Raw genomic sequence first — 16,749 nt, 5'->3', positions numbered from 1 at the left:
GTCAGGAGTGTTATAAATATTATTTATTTATTGTATGCATGGGAATCGAAAATGTTAAATTGGGTTGAAACTATGGTGCGGATTCTCTTGCTTGATGATAAGCGGTCTATACGGTGTACAGTGGAAAGTCTTAGGTCTTTCGGTTTCAAGATTGTACTTCTCGGTGTTAATCGTCATTTAAAGCGGTAAAATATATTTTATTTCGTAACAGTGATAGTTGACTTTGAAACCATTACGGATTTTTTTTTATTCCGATACAAGAATAACAAATAATAACGAACCTTGAGGTTCTTTGGGCACTTTTGGAAAAGTTGGAAAGTTGATTATGTTTAGACTATAAACTACTAGAAAAACATTATGATCAATTTAGCGGTAAAGCAATTATGCTATTTTCATCTATTCATTTAAACAAGAATTCAGAAACACGCGTGGAATTTATCTCACAACGCAATACTCCGCAATACGCAATACGCAATACATCTGGTGCCATTTGTGAAGGCATCGACCAGCAGCTGGAGTTGAACCAATCTGACTTGTCACTATAATCATCGTTTCTGGTGACTTGCGAATAACATCGTACAAAATGGTAACCACTTTGGTTGGTCAGGAGCTAAGAATATTCATAACAGTCGACATATCAATCTAGAGCTGCTCAGATAACACTCAATAATCCTTCGTGAAGAAAATCAGTATTATTTGACGAAAACGGATGAAATTAAGCTTCAAGATCAGAATAACATTGTAACTTATTATCTTGAACGCATTTTCTATTAAAAAGTTATAATATTCCAGGACTCTATTCCAAGCAAGTAACAATTTTGAAGGGAAGCATCTATTAGAGGATTAGGGGAGGCCCGGTGGCACCGGTATTTATACGGCAGGGCCAGGGGTTCGAATCCATCCATCACAAGAGAATCCATTATCCAGCGAAAAGACCAAAAATCCATGCAGTTGGCACATCATTCTATCATTCATTCCTGTTTGGGCCTACCAAGCCTCCTCCGCCAAAGTGGAAGACCTAAACAAATTCGACAGACTAGGTCTTCCGGTGTCATTCGCATGACATGATGTGCTCAGCGTAGCTTAGCGATTTTTATACGTTGCACAATGATTAGATCATCGTACAGCTCGTAGGGCTCATCATTGTGGCGGTTTCTTCATTATCCCCCAACGAGGCCAAAAATCTTTCTGACCATCTTCTCCTCAAACACAGATATTTTTTACGGTGTCGCTGCCAGATGTTCATGTGGACGACCTAAAAGACTTTACGGGCTGTGTCGTCCAGCGTCATTCTAATGACATGACCTGCTTCACCGTAACCTGGCGAGTCTATTCCCTTGTACGATAATGATTTCATCGTACAGCTTGTAGAGTTCGTCATTGCTCCTACGCGGCTCCTACGTTGTCCTTCCACACATACAGGGTCAAAAACCTTGCTGAGGCCAAAAATCCACCAAACGCGGCTAAGGGGGTGTCATCAATTTTAGTTAGAGACGTATGTATTAAAAAAGACGTATAAAAGTTTTATACAGTCCCAGCTTCGATCATCGCAAACAGGCTATTAACAGAGGCACTTGCAATTTGCAAGCCAATGTTTTCTTGTAGATAACTTAATTTTAGATTTCTTACTCTAGTTTTCTGTCAACTAGCTTGTCGAAGACAAAATGCCTTGCGAAATGGTTGCCTAATTTCCAAAATTATGTTCAACTATTGTGTATGTAAATCTTATCCAACTAAATATAGAATGTTTGTTATGAAATCAAAGTTTTCAAACAACTCGCTCATAACGATAAATATTCTCATGTTGGCCTTCGACGAGTTTGTTTTTTTTCCTGCAGTGTATGTTGTGTCCCTATACTCTTGCGTATCTTCCATACATTGCCAAATAGTAACACAGCTTTTTGTTTACGAGCTGTGGTGGTGGTTCAAACGTACGAATTTAAACATATAGAAAAAAACACCTAAGCAAACAGACCAACATCTTTCGTAGTTCTTGCCCATTCCATACAGCTTTCCGAAACCGATAGTCGACCCACGATGACGACGACACACTTCCTGTCCTGTACGCGACCAAAGGACAACGCGAGCCACAAACATGTTTTCGCCCCATACTTCGCCCGGTAATGCGAACGATCGATACGGCAGTTTATTAACTCTGCAATACATATATTATGCATTCGTTGCGGTGATGCCGGCCTAATGTTTGCACAATTTGCGTCCCAGGACACCACAATCATCTGTTGGGTCTGTTATGGAAGGTTGTTTTTTTCTTCTTTTCTTGCTCAATCTTCTTCACCCCATGCTGAAGAGACCCTGAGCCTTAACCAAACTCGAACCGATACAGACCCGATCGCATCGTTCGACGACGTTTGGGTAATGTTTGAACAAGTTTTTTTTCGCGCAAAAGAAGAAAAAAAACCTAGAAGAAACGAAACAACCGTCAACTTGTCCAAACACTGTGAGACCCTCCAACACCCAAACGACACCAACCAGTCAGCCACGACCTTTCGAACGCCCAAAGGAACGCCATCAGATAGACGGCGGAACGGTGTGTGTGTCGAATCAAATAGATACCGGAGCAAAGCCCCCCGGACCAAGGAGCCTCGGATTGCGGGGTGTACGCACGAGGCTGCCACGCGTATGACACCCAAATCTAATGTTCGAGGTCAGTCCCAACACTGACACACCTTCCCGCTTCTCCAACCGCACCGAAAATTAACACACACGCAGCCTGGATTATGTTTTGCTCGGCTTTTGACATCCGATGCCCGGCACGTCCACGTGCTTCGAACTTTGACAGTTGCGAGCGGCGATCATCCGGCGATTAGGCTTGTCAGTTTTACATTTCCACGCAAATGTGTCTTCGGGACGCTCTTCAAACCCATCATTATTCATGTGACGCGCGAGGCGCTCTGGCTCGTGAGAGATCGTGGTACAGGCCGGGATGGTTGTTTCTTAACATCGTGCTGCATTCTAGACGACCATGTTTGTTTTGCTTTACGTACAGCGTTCGCCAATCGCCACAAAACATTAATAGTAAAACATACAGTTTGTAAATTATCACTTATACATGCAGAGAGCGGCGTCGTCCCCGAGCGGGAGGAGGGAAAACAATTTCAGCTTATTGCTCACGATCGGTGTTCTTGGACGCAGCTTGCCCCGTTTGGAATTAATTCACTCCGAACTCCGGACTCCAGATGAACTCAGATCCGGCCGACAGAGGATTAGAACACAGCTGGAAACGCTGGTCGTTTGAGGTGCGGTGCGATGTGTTTGTCTTCTCACGTATTCAGCATATTCATTTGTCTATCCCTACCTACGATCAGTAATGCTCATCGAAAAAAAAAAAAAAACTGCGGGACACATGAATGGGAATGTTCATCTCCAATTCTACATTGCAGACAAGTTACAACTGTACCGCACCGTGACGTTAACTGTTCGAATTCTGCTCGAATATGTATAAGGTGTCGTTTACTTTCAATTGGACATTTACCCGGTTGTCTGATGCGTATTACGGTCCATGCTGAGGCGCACAGCATTAGCAAGAATGGTCGGAGGAGCCATACTGACTGCGGTTACGTGTTGCTGTACCTTTAACACCCATAACAATCAGAATGAAATAAATTCACCTCTATTGCTGTTGGAGAGCTGCTTAGAAAACAAAATCAAACCAGAGGATAAAACTGTTCTCGAGCATTTAGCTGAGCATTTGGCGCACAATGTACTGTTTCCACTGTCTGGAAATCCTTATACCGCAGTATAACTTACTTGACGTCTTATGTCAAGGTTTTTGAGATTCTCTGACGGATTGGAAATCTCCGATCTGATGAAATCAGATGGACTCAGATGGAAATTTGAGGGTTCCTCTGGCGTTTCACAGGACAGAAATCTTGGCGCACTGCTGTTCTCATTACATCAACGACTTTACACTGGTTCTTACTGGGGCTCAATGATTACTATACGCTACGCGATAGAAGTTTCGTCCTGTTCAGAGCGTTTCCAACTGCTTGAGCCTACAACAATCAGTGGTTGTTTTTTTTTCGACTCTATTAGAAGAGAAGCTAGCGTATTGTAGCTTCTCGTCTCTCGTTTCATCCTCCTTGTCTGTTATAAGGTTAGACAAACTTGCTAAAAAACGTGATGATGTCCAATGCACCCTCATGTCCTTATGTCTAAACTTCTCATGGGTGAGAATGTTCCATAAGTACAAAGCACTTAGAACTCACCTACGAAGACGTGCATATAACTAAAATGACCCCATGACGGCGATGGCTCTTAGGCTGGTGTCATTGCTCGGTGGCATTCCACTAGTTGCAAGGGAAATGTATGGAATTTGACAGATGAGGTCGAACGTCAAACATCAAATCGCACACATTTCCCTTGCAACTAGCCACCGAGCAATGACACCAGCCTTAAGGCTGCGGGCCACGGGAGATTTCAAAATGAGAATTTCAGATAGTCATAAGTATTCACATGAACAGTCAGAAATTTCCCGTGGCCCGGACCATTTAGATTTGAATTGCTATTATTTCAACTAGGCTTTTGCGTTAACTTTAGATTAAGATTTGTGTCGCCATGTCTGGTCAATCTGTTTAAATCAATAAGTCTATAAACCTACGAACTGGTAACGTTCGGGACATATCTTAACGTTAATTAATACTTCTTAAAATATGTAGCATAATTTACATGTACAAGGGAACAATTCCTGAATTCCTAAGGGAAATTCATGACCTGACGGATCTTATGTCCTGCCACAAATCAATCAGAAATATGTTTTTCTTTGAGCTGTTGTCGAGGCAATTGGGTCCTCACAGTTAGAATTTAGAGAATTTATACATTTTGAAGAATAATTATGCCAGAACTGACTGATCATACCAACAGTCTTCAGTAATGATCGCTCCAACAAAACAACAAGAGCAAAAAACAGTTTCTCGCAGCATAATAAATACCTCAAATGGGCCGAAAAATACATCATGCACGTGCAAAAAAGCTTTCCATCCAACATAATCAATTATCGAGCACACAAAACCCAAAGCACCGGAAATAGCGGTGCTAATGAAGCAAACAGCTGATTTGTATCTCGGCGCCCAATACAGAAAAAATATTCAAGCAAGAACAACGATCAAAAATCAATCCAAACGCCAGTCGGTTGCCCTATTGAGTATAATTAAAATCCACAGAATACAAGCTTCATAAACTGGTCGACACGATCTTCTCTCAATCATTCAGTCTTTGTGACAAGTGCAAAGACACACAAAACGGAGCGACAAACTTCCCAAGCGTTTCCGAGAGACGCCATAGTAAAAAAAACGCACAAAAATGGCAAGCAGCGAAACAGATCGAATAGCCACAGACAGTTAGCGCTATTATTGTTTCATATTTTTAAATTAGTCTAAATTGGTCCGAAGAAGCAAACGAATAAACCACGATCTTCGGGACCTGATGGGGGCTAATTTAGTCATTCGCCGCTCGAGGGTGCGTTCTGTGTACGATGCATGCGTAGAATCGCCGGGTCGAGCGTTTTGTCGAGCGAATGTGGATCACCCGGTGCACGGGGGGGCTGTGGTCGGACTTTGATTACCTCCAAACGACCAGAACGCAGATCGTTCATGTGACCCAGTGGGGGTGTCTTTGGGTCGAGAAATGGGTTTAAAGTGAGGGGTAAGTCCCTTCGAAAGGCAGGACTCGTTTCCCTCTAACCCCATAACGGAGCGCAGGGAGTTAACGCGCTGCCGTGACAAACTGCATCTCCGCACAGCAACTTCCTTGCAGAAAGCGTAACGATGATGGTACGAATTTAAAATAAATTGATCTTTATTTAACACCAGCCGTCTACCGCCGGGTTGTACAACGTAGGGGTTTAGTGTCGCATCTTTCGGGTTAGTCGGCCCAAGTACACAGCCTTCCAACTGCTGCAATCATTCATCCACCAAACTAGCGCGTACGTTGATTCCTTATTCATTTGCACGGGTTGTACGCTTGATTAATTCGTCAATTGAAGATCGGATCAGAGAGCTCCAAAGACTCTCTTTATTTTGAAGACTCTGCTTCAAAACGTTATTTGATTTGCTTGAACTGTTTCTTAACAATATTGACAGGCCCATGGATCTCCCTGGCAAGGAACCATTTTTTCTCTGAATCTTAATGACTCTGCTACAAACTGCAATGATGGTCATTTGTGTTGGGAACAATCATTCGACACAGGATGTGTGCAGTTTGCTTTACTTCGTCGTTTATGTAGGTTCGTGTTGGAAACCCTTTTCGGGACCGAAATTATGGTTGGTTCCTTTGTTGCTGTAGCAGATATTCAGCAAGGCCTTGATTAATCATAATTATTTATGCATTCTCTCGTCGCTGGCGGGATTCCTCGGGGCTACTAGCATTTTCATCTGCTATTCTGTGAAACGATGTCCTCTTGCATGATACTTTATTTTGTTGATTTCTAATTAAGGCAGAAGGACTGAAAAGGAGTTTCCAATGATTATAAGATTTGCGGCGCAAGATTCTTCAAAAACCAAGTTAAAAGGCTGTGAGTATATGAGGCTCATCTTATAGCTTGAATAAAAATTTAGGATCTGAATCATATAAGAGAGTACGAGGAATGCTATAAAAAAATCCAACTTATGCCATAAAAAGCAAGTACTCAGAGAAGACCTTTACAGAAAAGGAACAAAAGTGAATGAAAAAAATTAACAACGCACTATTAAAATGTTTCCACTTTTTTACCCAAACGTGTATTACCACACAATTCCTTTCCCATCTCAAGCACAGTGCATTGGTGGTAATATTTCCACCGACACTTTAACGAAACATTTGCTCAAACAGAAAGAACCTTTCAAAACAGCTCTGCCATTAGCTCGGTACGCTGCGGCGAAAGACGGAACTCGTTAGGAACTCTCTTCATCTTCTGTTTATTTTCAGGAGAACAGCTTTACCCAACCCATAAATACACATTCTTTAGCGTTCTTCGCACACACCACGAAAAAAAAAACGCATGGAACGAAACGCTACCAAGCAAACTACTCCTGCCCATCGTCAAACCTTTCGCAGCAGAAGATGGAAAATAAATACAACCGCTCTCCTGCCGCGACACAAGCGGCCAGGTTCTGCGGTGAAAATATGAGCGAGCAAAAAAAAAACACACACACACACAAACCAACACGACGCATCGAGCACATATAAATGCGACAAACGAGACGCGTTCTTCGACGGCTTGTTTCATGAATGACAGACTCAAACAGAAGACTACGTTGACAGCTCATGGAGGAACATATTTGCCGCCCTGACCGGCAGTTCAGGAGACCCCAACCAACAGGCGATCACCGGGAAGATGGAACGATGGGTATGCTTTTTCCCCCCTCAAACGATCGTTGGCAGTTTCCGTGTGGCGACGCGCGAGAGATGCTGACATTGTGGGCTGGAAAAACCTGAACATTTTTCCACAACGAAGCGTTGTTATGCGTCAAGTTTTTATTTTCGAATTGCTTTACGTGACAATGCTTTTTGCTTTAAGGAAGAAAACTAACTGGTTTTTGCCGCTTTTCCCATTACGCTAAAGACCTGAAGACTAATACACTAGCCAGTCACCATCAATATCTTATTTTATGGACTTATGTTGAGAATCATACCCCAAGATACCATCGAGTAGTGTATAGAAGTGTGACCTCACAATGCCCAACATGACATGAAATATTGCACAATAATATCTCGTCCTTTGCTAAAAAATACCAAGGGCTCAACCGGGATTTGAACCCGGGACCTCTCGCACCCGAAGCGAGAATCATACCCCTAGACCATTGAGCCTACAGAAACAATAGAAGCCTCACAAAAGCACGGACACAGTGGTCACATGACTCCTTCACAATAAAGTAGTTCTACCCCACTCGATGCCCAACATGATATGAAAGGTTGCACAATAGTATATCATCTTTTGCTATAAAATACTGAGGGCTCAACCGGGATTTGAGCCCGGGACCTCTCGCACCCAAAGCGAGAATCATACCCCTAGACCATTGAGCCTACAGAAACAATAGAAGCCTCACACAGGCACAGACACAGCGGTCACATGACTCCTTCACAATAAAGTAGTTCGACCCCACACGATGCCCAACATGACATGAAAGGTTGCACAATAGTATATCATCTTTTGCTATAAAATACTGAGGGCTCAACCGGGATTTGAACCCGGGACCTCTCGCACCCAAAGCGAGAATCATACCCCTAGACCATTGAGCCTACAGAAACAATAGAAGCCTCACAAAAGCACGGACACAGCAGTCACATGACTCCTTCACAATAAAGTAGTTTGACCACCCGATACACGATGCCCAACATGATATGAAAGGTTGCACAATAGTATATCATCTTTTGCTATAAAATACTGAGGGCTCAACCGGGATTTGAACCCGGGACCTCTCGCACCCAAAGCGAGAATCATACCCCTAGACCATTGAGCCTACAGAAACAATAGAAGCCTCAAACAGGCACAGACACAACGGTCACATGACTCCTTAACAATAAAATAGTTCGACCCCACACGATGCCCAACATGACATGAAAGGTTGCACAATAGTATATCATCTTTTGCTATAAAATACTGAGGGCTCAACCGGGATTTGAACCCGGGACCTCTCGCACCCAAAGCGAGAATCATACCCCTAGACCATTGAGCCTACAGAAACAATAGAAGCCTCAAACAGGCACAGACACAGCGGTCACATGACTCCTTAACAATAAAGTAGTTTGACCACCCGATACACGATGCCCAACATGACATGAAAGGTTGCACAATAGTACCTCATCCTTTGCTATAAAATACTGAGGGCTCAACCGGGATTTGAACCCGGGACCTCTCGCACCCAAAGCGAGAATCATACCCCTAGACCATTGAGCCTACAGAAACAATAGAAGCCTCACACAGGCACAGACACAGCGGTCACATGACTCCTTCACAATAAAGTAGTTCCACCCCACTCGATGCCCAACATGATATGAAAGGTTGCACAATAGTATATCATCTTTTGCTATAAAATACTGAGGGCTCAACCGGGATTTGAACCCGGGACCTCTCGCACCCGAAGCGAGAATCATACCCCTAGACCATTGAGCCTACAGAAACAATAGAAGCCTCACAAAAGCACGGACACAGCAGTCACATAACTCCTTCACAATAAAGTAGTTTGACCACCCGATACACGATGCCCAACATGACATGAAAGGTTGCACAATATTACCTCATCCTTTGCTATAAAATACTGAGGGCTCAACCGGGATTTGAACCCGGGACCTCTCGCACCCAAAGCGAGAATCATACCCCTAGACCATTGAGCCTACAGAAACAATAGAAGCCTCACCCAGGCACAGACACAGCGGTCACATGACTCCTTCACAATAAAGTAGTTCTACCCCACTCGATGCCCAACATGATATGAAAGGTTGCACAATAGTATATCATCTTTTGCTATAAAATACTGAGGGCTCAACCGGGATTTGAACCCGGGACCTCTCGCACCCGAAGCGAGAATCATACCCCTAGACCATTGAGCCTACAGAAACAATAGAAGCCTCACAAAAGCACGGACACAGCAGTCACATGACTCCTTCACAATAAAGTAGTTTGACCACCCGATACACGATGCCCAACATGACATGAAAGGTTGCACAATATTACCTCATCCTTTGCTATAAAATACTGAGGGCTCAACCGGGATTTGAACCCGGGACCTCTCGCACCCAAAGCGAGAATCATACCCCTAGACCATTGAGCCTACAGAAACAATAGAAGCCTCACCCAGGCACAGACACAGCGGTCACATGACTCCTTCACAATAAAGTAGTTCTACCCCACTCGATGCCCAACATGATATGAAAGGTTGCACAATTGTATATCATCTTTTGCTATAAAATACTGAGGGCTCAACCGGGATTTGAACCCGGGACCTCTCGCACCCAAAGCGAGAATCATACCCCTAGACCATTGAGCCTATAGAAACTATGGAAACCACCCACAAACCCTGACACTCAACAGACGATTGACACCACATTGGATAACGTAGTGTGGCATCACAATGACGAGCCTATGAACGGCATGAACGATACTGTAAAAGATAGCTTTTACTAGCTATAAAATATTAAATATTTCACCAGGATTGCACTTGCATGCTCTTTGCATCCATGCTCTTGTAACCTAAGTAAACATTTCAAACCTTTGTTTATTGTGGTAATGTTACAGTGATATCCTTTTCGGCCATTTTATATAGTAGCTTAGGTAGCGAATTAGGTAAGAATGGTCTAATGATACAGTATTTCAGGAACAGTTTAGCTGAATGTTTTCCTATAGCTCGCAATCCACCGTTCAAAAAAATATGTAAAATAATACGATCGTTCGTGGATCATGTTATGCTTTCGATTATGCAGGAAACACACCTAAAATCGCATCTAAAGCAGAAAAAAACAGTACTTCAACTCAATCGGTGACACGAAACAGGAAAACCATTAACGATTCCAGCATGGTGCCAATGCGGCGCGCAGTGCGTGGCAAAGGCGGGCGTTATAAATAAACCTGGCCCATAAATTGCTGAGCCTAAAACGCACATGCAGTTACACTTTCGCTTTTTGCTAACGTAATGGCTCCACCGGGTGCATGTTGCACGAATGACAGGAAATAGCCCTATGCACCGCAGAGCCCGTGATCCATGCCACCAGTGGTTACCCGCACTGTTCGCTGTTGTTGCAGCATTGCCTTCAAGTCGATTGGTTCAATCGAAGGTTCAATCTGCAGGCTTGATTTGCGCTTGTCCGGCGATCCAATGCTACAAGCGCAACGCTACGGGAGAGCTCCTCGGACCGCACCGAGCTGGAGCTACAGCTGGAGCTACGCCATATGCATAACGTCAGCGAACCGGTATGGCAAAAACCAGAAATTCTATTCCCATGAGGTAAACATAATTCCTATCCCAGTTGGGCTTGGGGCCAGCGTTTTGATCACTACATTAGAACAAGAGCCTGGACGCAACAAAAAAAAATAGGTCCACCAAATTAGACACTACATCTGAGGTATTGTGTTCAAATGAAAGGGAAAACATGGTTGCAAAATTATATAGACCTGACAACGCAGCTGCATAAGCCGCGCTGTGGATCGCTAGCAAGTCGAACCAACCCCCTGACCATTAACTATGGGCGCAAAAACGGATCTTTGCATTGTCCAGCTGTTCGAATGGGCCCACATCTAGGGTAGGCTTTCTCGGAACAGTGTAGCCTGGGCTGCAGAATTAATCTCCCTATGTCCTATGTTGCAGAAATGATGCATGGCTTGTATATGTCCTCTAGAGTACTCCATCCAAGCGAGCAATTCATCAACCAGCTGAGTTGTAGATGGTCAGAACAGTTGTGGACACCTTCAACCTTCCAAATCTCTTGATCATACCCCGAAAACCGTTAGCCAACAGTAAGAAAATGTCTAGCATCCACACATATTATGTTTCACGACTATAGCTTGCGTGAGCCTGAGAAGAGGTGATGCGTGAGGACGGTAGAGGTTTGATGTATTAAAAAAACACACTCAAACAACGCACTAACCACGGGCCAACAGCAATCTTGGACCTGTTCCATGAGTGACTTATCTACGGTTCGAGTTCGCACCGGACCGGCGGCGCAAAAAGGCTTCCGCGATCGTGACTTTAAGGCGCAAACCGGCTGAACTGGCGATTGGTGGCGATTGCGCACTCGAACAGGTCCAGTAATTAATATGATCATTTCAGTCGTGTTAATCAACGCGTACGGCCGGCTGGCAGGCTAGAATTGAGAGCTGGGCGTCCGGCGCGGTTCGTTGCTTTGGGAAGAGAGGAGACAGCGCAGCGGACAGCGAACGACACAGCGTCAACATACATGATGCATGTGGGTGTCTCGGAAGGTTGCAGAGACGGGTAAAAACCGGTAGATTATCTACAAATTCGGCTGTGGTACCCCTTTTCCTGGCTGAGCGTTATGCCAAACCGGACCGCGGACGCGAGTGGTTGAGTAGATCTTAAGGTAAAGTGTGTCTGTAAAGGCAACTTCAATCAATTAGTGAATCGGTCCCATTAAGCTGCTGCATTAAGCTTAATATTTACAAAAGTTATTTATAAAACGGAGTATTATTTTTTTAATATTCAAAAGAGGTTTGTTTTGGCAAAGTGTAAAAACGTAATAAAGCTATAGCCAGATCACACAAACATATCTCCACATAGATCCGATAAAAACACTTTTGCCAAAATCTGAAACATTGAAAACAGCTCTATTTATAATAGTTTATTCTTATAATTAATTATGACGGTATCATGCCGTGTTGTCCTTCATTTTTAATAAGATATTTTAAAAATTCAGAACAATTGTTTTGAGGTATATTTGCAATTGGAATTTTGCAACTATAAAGCATGAAATTAGAAATACCATCTCCATTACCATTTAGAAACCAATTAGAAACCTCCATTACCAATAAAAATACCATTTTCTCTGGTTGAATGTTCAGAGCAACGACAAGTACGACCCAACATTAGAATCGAAATATATTGTACTAAAGGCCCAGTTATCCAAATGGCCCTCGTTTGCCTCGTTTGCGATGTTTTTGCATATGTTTGTTAGTTAGTATTTTTAATGCCGAATTAAGCATGAGTATGAGAATAGGTAAAACATAAACCATTCAAAGAAAGTTCACAAGAACTCTGTTCTATCGTTCTACCATGGGCGAATCATGCTTCTTTCCCATCTTATCGCACTAGTGATGTTTACTTTTTTAATTAAAGGCATTACAACACAGAAAACTGACGTCACAGCGACTTTAACTGGAACCATGGACGTCCCTTCTGCTATAAATATGCTATAAACATCTTCAGCTCCTAGTAGATCCTTAAGTGGTGGGCAACTACTAGGACCAGACTCAGGAAATAGAATAATTTGTGTTAGCGACGGCAATTTGTTAGCAATTTGTGTTCAAAAGGGCTGGACCGGGGTTCAAATATCATCAAAACCCGATACAACTACGTAGTATCGGCAAGTCGAGTAAGTCATTCGATGGCCGGAAGTGACTTACTAAGCCGTTAAGCAAAAAATAAGAAGATAATAAAGAATAATAATAAGAATTGTAATAAATTAAATAAAACGTTTCAGTTAAAAATAATTCAAATCAAATATAACAGTTAGCTATAAACATAATATAAGTGCTATAAATTCAAGCTTTGATTATAAACACTGACATCCCTGTTGACAAAGTCTGTCAACTAAGGCACTAGTAAGGCAATATTACCATTATGGATTTCACGGATATATTTAAGTCACATTGAAAATGCAACAAAGAATAAGCAAAGTAACTTGAATTTTGTGTTTTGAATTGAATTGAATTGATATGGCTGACAGACCCATTTTTTACAATACCAACCTTGTAATGATTTGAATGCACTTCTCCCTAAAAAAGCTTAATTTACCTATGTAAATCATAACTAATCACACAAAATCTGGTGACGAAACCAAGATAACATAAGTCACATTTCATTATAATCGTTCTCTTCTTAATCCAACATTCACATTTTACTGATTTATAGGTAAATATGAAACGAAACATACGACAGCCAAGCAGTTAGCTGCCCTTACCGATCGACTCCTCGGCGATAATTTCAACAAACAAGCAAAACCATTTCGTAGTCATTTGCTAGGAACAACAAAAAAACACACACATCGATCGACCTACTGCCATAAATTTCCATAGCTTTCCTAAGAGATTAGGAAAAACCCGCGTGTAAGAAAATACATCCCGCTGAAGGATCAACGAAAGCCCCTCTAGTTTATTATTCTCGCTCCGGAGCTGCTTGCGACCACTTGTCTGCCGCGTAATTCTTGATGCCGTAAATAATCGCTAAAGAAACGATTACAAATACGCGGAACCGAACACGACCCGGGCTGCAAGTGCAGCATGAGGGCCTTTTTGGTAGCCCCAGGCATTACCAAAGCACTCTCCCAGCGTTGGATCGAAGGTACAAACAGACACACACAAACGTCCTCCTAACCAGTTTCTATTTTCCCTGTTTTTCCCTTCGCTTTCGCGTCTTAAATCGAGGAGTTTTCTTTGTCCCCCAAGCCTGTCTTGCGTCATAGGGTCCGTTTGCGACCATCGAAATCCCTGCAGCACGTCAAGTGTTTCGAAGCGGAACCATTCCTTTGCTCCTTCAACCGAACGAAAGGAGACAACAACAAAAAAAAAGTCTACAGCTAACGACCCAGCGAGGGATCTCGAGGACCTGTGTTTCAGGTCGTCCTTTCGAGGGTTTTTTATTTCAAATGTCCTCCCTCACTTCTCCATCCATTCCCTTTTGCTATTTTTAGCGTCTCGGTTTTCTTGCCAGCGTTTGTTGTTTTTTTTTTTTGTTTTCTTGAGCTGCTTTTGTCCTCCGACAGGGTCCCCGTTTTGGTTACGGAGATCGTTTGCCTTCGCTTCTACCAGATTCATTATCCATCCATCTCCGATTACCGAACGTGACAAGGATAAAAAAAATGTAAGAGAAGCTGAAACGATCCTACATAGGTCCCAGGGACTGTCCCGGAGACCCTTTACCATTTTCGTGGGTCTTCGGGAACGAGATTTCACATTACGACCCCTAATATTATTTTACTCAATATTTTACTTCAGTTTTTTGCTGCGTCTCGCGCACAAAACTTAACCCCTGCGATCGCTTCCTGCTAGCGCTCCTCAAACATATTTGATTTCATGGGTTGTTTTTTTTTCTTCTCCTGGTTCCTTTTTTCGTCCCCGAGCCAATAGCCTTCTTTGCGTTAAATGATCTTCGAGTGGATTTCGACCCCGAAGAAAAAAAATCCTTCCATCCAGTTAGATTGACGGAGGATTCTCCATTGGCCTTATTTGTTTATTTACTTTTTTCTCTCTTCGTCTCTCTCTTTCTCTTCTCTTCGTTCCTCTGTCCTCAACCTATCCTTTTCGTAAAAGCCCGTTTTTTAAAAACCACCGGCCACAACCATTCCACCGACAAGTTCGAGGCATCATTTTTCGTCTTTTCCTAATTACGAAAGATTTCAACGCTCGATAAAGCCTAAACATGGTACGATCACTACAACCGGTTCCTGCGCTCCGACGCGTAGGACATCCTCCCTACTTCTCCTCCGATAGAGGATACCGACGCACCGACGAGGCAGCGCTCCTTTCTAGAGAGCGAAAGAGAAACAGCGCCAATGAAGCGGGGAAGCAAAAGGATTAAATAAACTGACCGGTACGATCGGTTAATGGATCGTTTGAATGGTTTTACAAGGACATGAATAATATTGGAAGATCTCTTCATCAGTTGCCCTGGTTGCTCCATTTTGTCCCGCAGCAGGTAAATTAAGGCGAAACGCATTTAGGGGGTGCATATTTTATGTCAGAAAATGATGGCTCGCATTACGCGGGACGAGCGAGCTTAATCAAATCGATCTTATCTTAGATGATCGATAATGCGGTGGATAATAAGGTGGAGTTTGAACAGGCGTGAGCTTTTCATGGTTTTTTTTGCTGATTTATATCCTTTAAATGTAAAGCTTTGTTTCCATGGAAGGTTTTATATGTAAACTCATTATCACAATGACATAAGACTGCCACCAAAACGATTTTATAAGAGCATGATGCAACTTTAAAGCATATTTCAGATTATATTTTAAAACCATCAGGATTGATTGGTCTGATGATAGAGGCGACAGCGATGGCGAGTTTCGCACGGTAGGACCAAAGGTCCTAAGTCCCATCAGGACTGTTCCTGCGTATTAAAGACTATTCATCGACAACCCGTTCGGTGACTGGCGTTACCTAAAAGTTCGTTAAGCCAACAAGAGAGAAGTATCAGGCAATGTCATAATGTTGGGAATCCTTTTTTAATGCAATTTTGCTACATTAACTAAACTTTACAATTTCGATGCTAAATTCAACTGCAGATTGAAGTTAACTAAACTTTAACAAACGTTAAACAGAAATGAATCAAGGTATGGTGATGCCCAGTGGCAATTTTTGCCAATCGGAGATCTTAAACGGAGTGGAAGTTGGGAGACCCACATCATATTAAATCTACTAAAGTTCTTTCTGAGTTTGGGGTCCCTTGACAGATGGTCCACACTGGTTCTCAGTCTGCGTACCGTTAAACCCTCCGCTGATCATGCCGACGTACTAAATGGCTTACGAAATTTGGGGGGATTGGCAGCCTCATTACAGAGGAACGGTCCGGATGGTAGGCATTGATTTGATACTCGATTCTTACTTACTTACTTATCAAGCGCTACAACCGCTTAGCGGTCTTGGCCTGCCGCAGTAGAATCCGGAACCGCTCACAGTCCCCTGCCGTCGTCATTCAATCCGTTATCCTGGCCTTGATGGCGGATGATTCCACGCCATCTTCCCACCTCAATCTGGGCCTCCTCTGTCCGTGTGGACGGCCTAAAAGCACTTTCTGAGCTGGGTCGTCTGATGCCATGCGAATAACATGGCCAGCCCATCGGAGCCCGGCGAGCCTAATTCGCTGCACGACGGTGAGGTTGTCATACAGTTTGTTCAGCTCGTCGTTGTAGCGGCTCCTCCATTGTCATTCCACACATACGGGGCCAACGATCCTTCTGAGCATCTTCCTCTCGAACTTTAGTAGGTCTCTGCTACCTGGGAGACCCGCCGACCAATGATGTCTATATCATCAGCATATGCCAGGATCTGGGTTGACTTATAGAAAATGGTTCCCGAAGTCTCCA

At 43.2% G+C, this 16,749-nt stretch overlaps 2 protein-coding genes and 11 non-coding genes across 13 annotated transcripts in view; all 13 read right to left on the bottom strand.

Moving 5' to 3' along the window:
* LOC126567469 (cytochrome P450 6g1-like) overlaps positions 1–16,749 on the bottom strand; it is a 243,540-nt gene that overhangs the window by 67,221 nt on the left and 159,570 nt on the right. The window lies entirely within an intron of this gene.
* The window catches only part of LOC126556500 (uncharacterized), a 518,397-nt gene that overhangs the window by 346,388 nt on the left and 155,260 nt on the right, over positions 1–16,749 (bottom strand). The gene's annotated exons all lie outside the window — the stretch shown is intronic.
* On the bottom strand, positions 7,732–7,803 carry Trnap-cgg (transfer RNA proline (anticodon CGG)). The gene has a single exon. It is a non-coding gene; the product is annotated as a tRNA-Pro (tRNA).
* Trnap-ugg (transfer RNA proline (anticodon UGG)) lies at positions 7,948–8,019 on the bottom strand. The gene has a single exon. It is a non-coding gene; the product is annotated as a tRNA-Pro (tRNA).
* Trnap-ugg (transfer RNA proline (anticodon UGG)) lies at positions 8,164–8,235 on the bottom strand. The gene has a single exon. It is a non-coding gene; the product is annotated as a tRNA-Pro (tRNA).
* Trnap-ugg (transfer RNA proline (anticodon UGG)) lies at positions 8,385–8,456 on the bottom strand. Its single transcript has one exon. It is a non-coding gene; the product is annotated as a tRNA-Pro (tRNA).
* Positions 8,601–8,672, bottom strand: Trnap-ugg (transfer RNA proline (anticodon UGG)). The gene has a single exon. It is a non-coding gene; the product is annotated as a tRNA-Pro (tRNA).
* Trnap-ugg (transfer RNA proline (anticodon UGG)) lies at positions 8,822–8,893 on the bottom strand. Its single transcript has one exon. It is a non-coding gene; the product is annotated as a tRNA-Pro (tRNA).
* Trnap-cgg (transfer RNA proline (anticodon CGG)) lies at positions 9,038–9,109 on the bottom strand. Its single transcript has one exon. It is a non-coding gene; the product is annotated as a tRNA-Pro (tRNA).
* On the bottom strand, positions 9,259–9,330 carry Trnap-ugg (transfer RNA proline (anticodon UGG)). The gene has a single exon. It is a non-coding gene; the product is annotated as a tRNA-Pro (tRNA).
* Positions 9,475–9,546, bottom strand: Trnap-cgg (transfer RNA proline (anticodon CGG)). The gene has a single exon. It is a non-coding gene; the product is annotated as a tRNA-Pro (tRNA).
* On the bottom strand, positions 9,696–9,767 carry Trnap-ugg (transfer RNA proline (anticodon UGG)). The gene has a single exon. It is a non-coding gene; the product is annotated as a tRNA-Pro (tRNA).
* On the bottom strand, positions 9,912–9,983 carry Trnap-ugg (transfer RNA proline (anticodon UGG)). Its single transcript has one exon. It is a non-coding gene; the product is annotated as a tRNA-Pro (tRNA).

This window comes from Anopheles maculipalpis, chromosome 2RL (genome assembly GCF_943734695.1).
Source record: "Anopheles maculipalpis chromosome 2RL, idAnoMacuDA_375_x, whole genome shotgun sequence".
Lineage (NCBI taxonomy): Eukaryota > Metazoa > Arthropoda > Insecta > Diptera > Culicidae > Anopheles > Anopheles maculipalpis.
This window is presented reverse-complemented; position numbering and strand designations above follow the sequence as displayed.